Below are 10,997 nucleotides of genomic sequence, written 5' to 3'. Positions count from 1 at the left end.
ATTCAACTGTAAGTGCTTTAGAGTCACTTGGGGAATTCACTTTAAGTGCTCATTTCTCTTGAATATTATCACACTATCAATAGTTTTCAATTCATAGCAATTCCAATATGCAGACAGGATTGAGAACAGCTATTAGACTTAACCCAGGAATGAAAATCTTTAGCATACATAACAATATGCTGGGTAGGGAAACCTCTGTCTACCACCAGATACTGTGATTCCGTAACTCAAGAGTGGGTCCAGAAATCTGTCTTTTAGCAAGCAGGTCATTTTGAGATAGGAGGTGTATAGATCGAGCAAGAATCATTGTCCTTAACACAAAACAAGCTTTGTATTTTTCTGATCTCTGTTTATTAAGGCCTGTCTAAAGTACACATCCCCAGTTTCAGAGGAAAAATAAGACCCAGAGAGTCAGAAAGGAGAGTGAAATCAGAGGCAGGGTGACATGTGAGCACTCCAGCACTTTCACTACATCCACACAATGTAATGAAGAGCAGTTGAACAAAGAATAAAATTCCCAGATGAGAAGTTCCTTCTGTGCAAGCCCTAACCACTATGACTATGATCCAATAAAATGTCCTAGAATCTGCACCAGAAATTACTTCTCCTTGTGAGGTAAGATGAGGACTAGAGAGAGGCCTTGTGCTAAATGCTAGTGTTTTCTTTGTAATTACTGTTACAATAAAAAGTCTCAGTTGATTTCTTCAAGACTCTAATAGCACTCTATGAACTTTAATTTTTCATAACTTTAAATAAAGAACCCAAAGATGGCATATTTTAGCATGTAAATGTACAACTTCATACCACGATGATTCCAACATTCATCAAAACCAACTTTCTCTCCTTAGAGAACCCTGAATTGTAACATTCCAGGCCAATATTTTACTGAGGTAAAATAACTAATCCACTGTTTTACTTGGGTATTATTCATTGCCATATCCTATCAGAAAAAGAACTGCTCCCCCTGGGTATTCATGATGAAAACTGAAACTGATTGTTTAAATGCAACAAAATGTCTTGGGAGACACACGAAGAGAAATACTTAATCTGGAATGAATTCATACCTTGGATGAGGAGAAACGACAAGAGGTAAACAGCACATGCATAGAGCCTGAGATATAGTTAAGTGCTCAACAGCCTTGTATCATACGGTGACCACTCCCTCACTGCCCAACCAGGTGGGCTCCCCAGACTCCACCGAGGTGGGCAAGTCCTTGTCCAAATCCTTCCGGGAGGTGCTGCCGCCACCACCCACCACCATGCGTAAGGCCGGCAGATTCTCCTGTTGCCCGGCCCTAGGCTGGGGCGGCGCTCAGCCCCTTTCGCCCAGTGAGTTTGATCACAGCAAGCAAGGCCCTGCCCTTAAGGCTAGCACCTGCGTCTCCCGGAAGCTCCACCGCCTAGTCCCTGGAGCGAGGCCCCGGGACCGAGGAAGCACCGCCCACGCCCATCAGCGAGTCCCCGCCCACCCGGCTCCTCTCTGGCCCCCTGCCCGCTGCCCCCGGCGCCGCAGACTCGGCCGACCACACGGAGGGCTGTTAGGTCCCTCGCCGCGACCCGCTGACAACTCAAGTTTCCCCCCCACCCCACTGCCCACCCCTCCCCCATTTGTTGGGAGGACCCCCAGGTGATGGTGGCGGCGCTGCCGCCGCCGCCGCCGCCGGAACAGGCTCGGCTAACAGAAGGCCTCAGTCGTAACCGGAAGTCCCTGGCCCGCCTCAACCCCGGCACTTCCGCCCCTAGTGCCAAAATCAAGGGGCTGGCGGGTGCCTACCGGGCCCGTAGACCGCTCAGCGTCCGAAGCAAGCACAATGACAAGGGAGGTCGGGCACCCCTGTCCAGAAAGTCCTCAGTCCCAGAACGGCCACTCGAAACCCAAGTGGGTCGGCAGCCCCGCCCAGCTTCCCGTCTGCCTCAACTTGGCCTACCTACCCAGTGCGAACAGCGCCTTCCTGGTGGACGAGGAGCTCTTCCCACCCGCGCGCTCCGCTCCTTTCCACCAGCAGCGCCAAGACCAGAGCAAGAAAGAGGGCATGCGCAGGCGTCCTGGCCGTGCTGCCCACGGGCAAGTGGGATCGCGACTTCCAAAGTTTTAAAGTGTGCCCTTTTTATTTTAATATTATAGTGTCAGTGATGATAGAGCCTATGGCCTAATGGAAAAGCATGAGATCTAAAAGTCAGTTAGTAGAAATACGGCAAGAAGACCAAAGCAACATGAGTAGAAAGAAAAAGGCACAATATGGAACCCTGAAAAAGTCTAAGGCCCCGTCCATTGTAATACTGTGTGTTTGTGATATTTCTTCTCGGATAAGAAAAAACGAATCGACAGTGGCTAACAACATATGGTATTGCTTGCTATGTCGTTTTCTTTATTCCAAGGGCAACACTGAACCAGTTCATATTTTCCATACTACCCATAGCATGCCAAGTTCAAACCTGATACCCAAACAAGGTCAAAGTCACCACACTGTGAACTACAGTTCGAACAAAACAAATCATGCAAATTTTTTTTACCTATAAAGTACAGATAAATTGTCAGAAACTTCAAAAACCACTTGATCTTTTTTCTCTAACATCTTAACTATAGTATCTGATCTTCCCTGCGATTTTCAATTGTCTCCCATATTACAACTGTACCTTGTAATGAATTGAAAGAAGCGTATCATCTACTTCCTGGTGGATTCCAACTGAAGATAACCAATCTGGAGATAATAGTCCCAAGAGCCACTTCAAAGTCAACTGCCCACGGAGAAAAATAACAGATCAAATCATGGTGCATAATCATAAATCCAAGTAGGAGTAACAGAGACTAAATTTTAAAGCCTTGAGAAATAGATAAACTGGGACTGCATACATTTGTGAGATAAATTTTAAGGAGACTTGAGAATAGAGCTATCCATATGGCCACAGGTGTGGCAACTTAATTTTTAACGTCCTTTACGTTAGGGCACCTGGGTAGCTCAGTCCATTAAGCCTCCCACTTTGGTTCAGATCATGATCTCCCAGTTGGTGAGTTCCAGTCCTGTGATGTGCTGACAGCTCTGAGCCTGGACCCTACTTTGGATTCTGGTTCTCCCTTTCTCTGCTCTTTACCCATTCATATTCTCTCTCTCTGTCTCTCTCTCCCCCCACCCCCCCCCCCCCCGGCACACACGCTCTCTCTCAAAAGGAAAAACCATTAAAAAAATTTAAAACTAACAAAGTTATTTGCATTAATAGTATGTGAGTGAGACCGTGTGGCTCTAAAAGACAGAGGTGGGATAGACTCAAATTTGGATCTGAGAACTGTGTGAAATCCTGAGGGAATGTATTCAAAGAGTTCTAGAAAGTGGGTAACAAAAGTGTGTAACAAGCCATTTTGCCAAATAAGATGACTGATGTGATATTATTGCCACTGGGATGGGATTAAAAATAAATTTGTTTTAAAAGTTAGTATTTTTCTCTTGACATAGAGCAACACTTGGAAGACTGCTCTGGAGGCTCATCATCTTTCAGGACCCACAGAGATAATCACAGTAATGGCTTCCACCATGATGATGGTTTTCTCCATCCATGATACTAACCAATATGGAGATTCCATAATCCTCAAATGATAGCTATAAGAAGCCACAAAGAGGCTAAAGACAGTGGCAGGAGAACCAGAAAACCCTGCCCAAGGAAGGCTGGTGAATCAAGTAGCAGAAAGATGGCTAGGAACCATTTCACTTCAAAGTTCCACTTTGTTTGTTTTGAAACAGCCAGCATTTTAAAGCTTAAGTAAATCACTTAAATTTAGAAGAGACAATATGGGACAGAAATAAATCTAAATGATACTGTTGGTATCTTTACTTAAACAAAGTTATTTAATAAAAAATATCTAGTTAACCTAATACAATATTCTTCATTGAAGAAAAAAAAAGGTGATAAAAGGCTTCCAAACTCAATGCAAATAAAATTGAATATTCAAATTCCATAGACTGAAAATTATTGAAGAAATATTATGTTAGACTCTGCCAGGTGCTGTTTTCAGAAAGATGAAGGCATGAGTTAGTGGGAAGCATTGTAACTTGGTAATCAAACCCCCTGGGTTCCGACTTTGAATCCCAACAGGAGCATTTACACATTTGTGAACTCCTTCATTTTGAGACTCCTTTTTTTTTTTAATTTTTTTTCAACGTTTATTTATTTTTGGGACAGAGAGAGACAGAGCATGAACGGGGGAGGGGCAGAGAGCGAGGGAGACACAGAATCGGAAACAGGCTCCAGGCTCCGAGCCATCAGCCCAGAGCCTGACGCGGGGCTCGAACTCCCGGACCGCGAGATCGTGATCTGGCTGAAGTCGGACGCCTAACCGACTGCGCCATCCAGGCGCCCCGAGACTCCTTTTAAAAATGGGAAATAAGAGAATCTTCTGCATAAGATTGTTGTATTAAATGAAATAATACATGCACAGCACTTAATATATAGTAAGTATTCAATAACTATTATTCTTATTGCAAAATGGTAGGGTTTTTATGGTTGTTTTCTAGTTTCTTGGGAGGAGTAACTCCCCTCCATTACTCATAGGTAACTCCTGTGAAAGATAAAGGAGGAGAAAACAGAATTGAGCTGGGAAAAGCTTGAGACTAGAATACTAATCTGACATCTGTGAAAGAAAAAAGAAAGAGGAGGAATGAAGACTACACAGGAAAACCTCATACTATGATGCAAACCTGAAAAAAAAATCAGCAAATGTAATAGGGAATTCTGGAGCAAATATGATCTATTAAAAAGTCTCATGTTAGGCACAAATGGCCAACCTCTGGTACTCCTTTTGTGCTGAGGCTGACTAGAAAGAGTACATGCTGAATATACTTGAATGCTGCAGTGACTCCTAAGGCACCGAGGATGGAGCCGGTTGGCTCATTGCAATCTTTGCACTTGAAAGAGAAATCCAATCAGTGTACTTCTATGGTCACCATTTGATTTCAAATTCTAATGAGGGAAACCAAAATTACACAAGTGAAGAAACAAATATATACCGTGCCAGATGTTTTGTGTGTGCTTTGGAGAAAGATAAAGCAAGTTAGGGAGTGCAAGGCAGAGGGAGCACTAGTTTATATAGGATGGTCAGGGGGTGCTTCCCTGATAAGCCAGCATCATCCAGGACCTGAAGGAAGAAAAGGAGTGAGCGAGGTGGATATCTAAGAGATGAATATTGCAGTCATAGGCAACAGAAATGTAAAGACACTAGAATAGATATTGTGCCTACATGTTTGAGGAATAGCAAAGAGACCAGCATAGCCAAAGCCGAGTGAGGGAGGAGGAAAAAAAGAGATGAGTTCTCACGGGTAGGGAGTGGGAACATAGTGTGTCATGTAAAATGGTGCCTTTTAAAACATAGTGATAACGTTTACCCCAAGAGAGATAGAAAAAAGCTTACTCAGTGTCCCCACTTGACTGTTAATAAATATATTAAGATGTTCAGAGCTGAACTCCTGATCTTCACCCTCCCCCACATCTGCTCTTCCTGGGATCTTTCTCCTTTCAGTTGATCACACACTTTCTTTCCAGTTGCTCAGGCCAAAACCTTGGGATTGCCCTTGACTCCTTTTTCTTCAAATGCCACATACAAGCATAAGCAAATCTTGTTGAATATTCCTCAAAATATATCCCAGATATAACCACTGTATGTCACAGCAACTGCTACCAACAGGTTACCAAAAGACCTGACCTCTGGTCAGGTCCCCCTATCTCTCTCTTGTTCCCCATCAAATTTATTCTGAACACATTAGCCAAAGGGATGATTTTAAACAGTAGGTAAATCTTCAGAAGGCTCCAGTGGATCCTCATCATATTCAAAGTAAAAACCAAGGTGGAAAAGGCCCTACATAATACAACCTTGCCCCATACTACCTTACTGACTCATCTCCTAGTATTCTTCCTTCAGTTCTTTCGGTCTAGTGGCCTCTGTGATGTTCCTCCAGTATCTCAGTCATTCTTCCACTTTATCTTCTCTGAAATGTTCTCTAAAATGACTCTGAAACACTCTCACTTGATATGCAACTAACTACCTCCCTGCTACCTTCAAGCATTTATTCAAATTACACTTTCCAATTAGACTGTTACATGATAACTCTATTTAAAATAGCAACTTTCAGTATTCGTGATCATATTTATACTAACCAACTTTTTTCCATATTACTTACCACTCTCAATACCATAACATTTTTGTGTGTGTGTTTCCTACCTTGTTTACTGATATACACCAAATTCCTAGATCAACCCCACAAGGATCAGGCACATCATAGGCATTCAATAAAAATTTGTTGAAAAAACTTGTATTGTGTATTTTTTAATTTACTGTGCAATGCATTTGCTGTACAATAGAATAACAGGTTATAATTTAAATATATTGATGCACGTAGTACATTCATGTATAATATTATTTTAAATATAATTCCATTTTCTTATTAAGTAGGAGTGTTTGTGAATATGTTAAGTTAAACCAATTAAGTTGCCCACTTTTTTAGGTCAAAAATGGTTAGATTTTTGGAAGTTACATATGTCTCAACTTAATACTAATATTTTCCCCATATTGTAAATGAATAGTATAATGGAAAAAAACTTTTGAAAAATTATTAAATAGCAAAGTCACATGGGGCGCCTGGGTGGCGCAGTCGGTTAAGCGTCCGACTTCAGCCAGGTCATGATCTCACGGTCCGTGAGTTTGAGCCCGCGTCAGGCTCTGGGCTGATGGCTCAGAGCCTGGAGCCTGTTTCCGATTCTGTGTCTCCCTCTCTCTCTGCCCCTCCCCCATTCATGCTCTGTCTCTCTCTGTCCCAAAAATAAATAAACGTTGAAAAATAAATAAATAAATAAATAAATTGCAAAGTCACACATATACTGTTCAATATCCAAGTCTACAAGGAATTTATGGACTTGAGGATGACTGTCAAACCTACAATGTTTATTACAAAAGAAAGTCACATTTAAAAATAATGTGCCAAAATATAGTATAGGAAATGAGATTAAAAAGGAAATTATTTGGGGGTAGGTTTATAACATCCTGAGGGATCTTTTTCTTCATACCACTTTAGTTTTCCACATGTTTTTCAAAAAGAAAGACTTTGGAGACAGTTCAAACAACAACCAATGTAATAACTAGTATAAGTGAAATTTGTAAAATAGATTTATTCCAAAAGATAACTGAAATGGAACTATTTCATGTGAAAAAGAAAAACCTGAGACAAAGAAAAAGGATTTAATATCTGACTGTAAGCCAGTTTTATAAGTGACACTGTAAAAACAGATCTAAAGTAGCATATCTATCTGTTTAATCCTTCAAATCATTGACTGTTTTTTTTTTTTCAGGTACCAGTAGAAAAGACACCACAAAGTAAAGAGATCTGAGATACACTGGGAGAATATTTTTTCTCATATATTAATCTGAATTTGAGAGGTACAGCTCTACTCCATTATATCATTCCAAGTCCCAACTTTCTGTTGTTCTGCCATCACATAGGGCAGTATTCAATAAACTACAGCCTGAGAATCAAATTCTGCCTACCACCTTCTTTTTATTATTTTTTTTTAATTTTTTTTCAACGTTTATTTATTTTTGGGACAGAGAGAGACAGAGCATGAGCAGGGGAGGGGCAGAGAGAGAGGGAGACACAGAATCTGAAACAGGCTCCAGGCTCTGAGCCATCAGCCCAGAGCCTGACGCGGGGCTCGAACTCACGGACCGCGAGATCGTGACCTGGCTGAAGTCGGACGCTTAACCGACTGCACCACCCAGGCGCCCCACCACCTTCTTTTTAAATAACATTCTATTGGAACTCTGCTATACCCATTCATTTATATATTTTCTGTAGCTGTTTTCATCTTTTTTTTTAATGTTTTTATTTATTTTTGAAGGAGAGACAGAGCATGAGCAGGGGAGGAGCAGAGAGAGAGGGAAACAGAATTTGAAGCAGGCTCCAGGCTCTGAGCTGTCAGCACAGAGCCTGATGCGGGGCTCAAACTCACATACTGTGAGATCATGACCCGAGCTGAAGTCGGACGTCTAACTGACTGAGCCACCCAGGCACCCCATGTTTTCTACAATGGTAGAGTTTAGTAGTTATGACAGAGATTGTACAAACCTGAAACAGGTACTATCTGGCGCTATATAGAAAAAGTCTTTCAGTCCTTGCCATAGTGTGTTGTCCTTGTCTACATGGTCAGCGCTAACTCGCTGCCAAAGCACCCACATTCCAAGCCAGAAGAGAGCAAAGGGCCAAGTGGGAGGCAAGCAATTTCATTTCCAAAGACCAACTTGAACTTGCACATATTATGTCTCATTGACTCCACTGTCGTGGGCTAGACATATGCCCAGCTAAAATGCAGTGGGTCAGAAATGGGCCCAACTAGCATATGTGTGGGTAGGTCTGTTACTAAAAGGAAAAAGGATAAGTAGATGCCAGGGAATGCTGAGCAGTTTCTGCCACAATTATGAGGGGGAAAGAGTGGTTTAGGTGGAAATAAGAGGGAAATGATAAATAAGCCTCTTGAAGCAACTGCCTTCATTGAATGGATTTTGACAATTAGAAGCACTTCACAAAGTAAAAGACTGCTTTCCGGGAATTTTTCCTCTTCTTTACTTATTCCTACTTAAGTGTAATTCACCCAAAACCTAGTAATACTAATATTTTAAAGAGCATATCATCATATTTGGTATTTGTTTTCAGTGACTCTAAATAAGCCTTGAGTCTCTGCAATGGTAATGTTAGCTTGGTGTATGCCTCCCATGCAGAACCTCTCCTTGTTACTCTAACACCTCAGTGTAATTTCAAAGACAGTACCTACAGATTCAGTTGCTTCACTTCAGGAGCATTTTTCCATTCCTTGTCCATCACACATATGTGTGATGTGTCCAACACACATATACACATGTAAACAAGATACATGCTCAACAACTTAATATTCGCTTATATGTTTGAGTGTCTTATCTTAGCAAGTCCCCCTAATAAGTATCCCAAGGAATGTGAAGATAGGCTTATTAAATAGGGCAGAGTCAGCAAACTACATTTCAAGGGTTAAATCCTGCCCACTGCCTGATGTTGGAAATAAAGTTTTAGAGAACGCAGCCATTTTTTTTCATTTACATATGGTCTATGGCTACTTTTATACTACAAAATCAAAACTGAGTAGTTCAGCAGAGATTCTATGACTTGCAAAAAGCCTAAATTACTATTTTGCCAATTAAAGAAAGTTTGCCAATCCCTGAACTACAGCATCCTGAGGAGCCCTTACTTTCATTTGAACTCAGGATTATAAGTAGAATAGCAAGCAGTTAGTTTGAATGTAAGCAAGAATTTCTTAACTCTAAATATAAACAAACCCTAGAATTTATTTCCTTTTACATTTCCTGAAAATTTTCCTGGAGCTTCCAAATGGCAGAAAAGGCAGTTATTCCATTTGTAAATATTTTAATAAAATGAATAAGTTTCTTGAGGTTTAATGGTTTCTTCCAAAGGGATGAAATGTTTTAAATCATTTTTATAAATTTACTACATTTACTGTGTATATTTACTGTGAAACCAAATATCCACAAAAGCATTTTAAAAAGAGTAGATGTTTCAAAATAAACAGAGAAAAACAATTTCACTTATTTCTATTCTATCATTATATTTATAAACAAAAAATAGAGTCAGTCATTATAATTTAGATTTTAACATTTGTGTCACCATGATTAGAACCTTAAAGGATAAACTCAGATTATTGTGGTATAAACAGAAGTGTTTTCTTGGGATGTTATGATTAAAATTAAGAGAGAGGTATTTTTAAATTATTGCTACAGGCATACCTCTTAAGATATTTTTCTGTTTCCTAATATTTTAATATTAATATTTCAACCCCATCCTGTGTAGTGTTTCATTAATTCTGCTACACTACCTAATTTCATTAATTTTCTTTTGTGATAAGATTGTTGAAATATTCATTCCCTTTCATAAAATCCAAAAAATCCAAGAGAAGTGCCTCTTTAGATTCCCATGATAGCTTTTTACACCTATTGTATTAAATTTTACTTCTAAATATCTGTCATGTTTCCCTTCAGTAAGTGTCCTAATGTATTTTATTGCCAAACTAGATTCTCACAAGACGAGGTATTTAATCCACTTATGTTGGCATTTAAAACAGAAATGTTATGGGGCACCTAAGTGGCTCAGTTGGTTAAACTTTCGACTTTGGCTCAGGTCATGATCTCATGGCATGAGTTTGAGCCCCATGTAGGGCTCTGTCCTGACAACTCAGAGCCTGAAGACTGCTTTGGAAAGAGTCTCTGCCCCTCCCCAGCTGGCACTCTGTCTCTCTTTCTCTCAAAAATAAATAAACATTTAAAAAAATTTTAAGAGAAAAGTTATGAGAAACATTTAACAACTACAAATCAAATTAATCCTCCCATTTACTTATTCTTTAGCCACTGTTGAAATTTCAATTCATTTTTTCTTATTTTTCAGTCTGCTCTTTGAAAGAGGTTGGGTAAAAATCAACAGGCAATCATAATCAAGAATCTCATTTTCATTAACATCTTTCAAGAATATAAATTTCAATTCTTCTCTGCCTGAGTTATCATAATGCACACTGGAGCATGAAAAATAAATGCAAGAGAAAAGAAAATCAACTAAAGGACAAAAGAACAAGAGAGAACACAGAGACGAATGTATTAAAAAATGAATGAAAGAAAAAGAAGAATTCACAACAATACTGCTTTAATAGTATCTGGAAGCACAAACTGGGAGGTTAGGAAGAAAAGGAATTGTGCTGACCTGTTAGAAATAGGCGGTTTCTGGGAGCTGTCCAATGTACTAACTGAACGGTCATACAACTCCCTCTTAATAGGATATTGATGTCTTCAGGAATTTTTTCTTGAACCAAGGCGCCTCTTTACTCGTCTTTTTAGGCTCTTTTAACCTATCTTTAAAACAATTTTCTAACATGTTTTTCTGCTCTTCTGTGTCTTCTTAAAAATCCCTACGCCGAATAATTAAATA

The 10,997-nt window shown here is 40.0% G+C and overlaps 1 pseudogene; it reads left to right on the top strand.

Moving 5' to 3' along the window:
- Positions 1-1,259: 1,259 nt before the first annotated feature.
- Positions 1,260-2,096, top strand: LOC125153718 (microtubule-associated protein 1S-like; annotated as a pseudogene).
- Positions 2,097-10,997: the final 8,901 nt, after the last annotated feature.

This window comes from Prionailurus viverrinus, chromosome A2, assembly GCF_022837055.1.
Source record: "Prionailurus viverrinus isolate Anna chromosome A2, UM_Priviv_1.0, whole genome shotgun sequence".
NCBI classification, from domain to species: Eukaryota; Metazoa; Chordata; class Mammalia; order Carnivora; family Felidae; genus Prionailurus; species Prionailurus viverrinus.
This window is presented reverse-complemented; position numbering and strand designations above follow the sequence as displayed.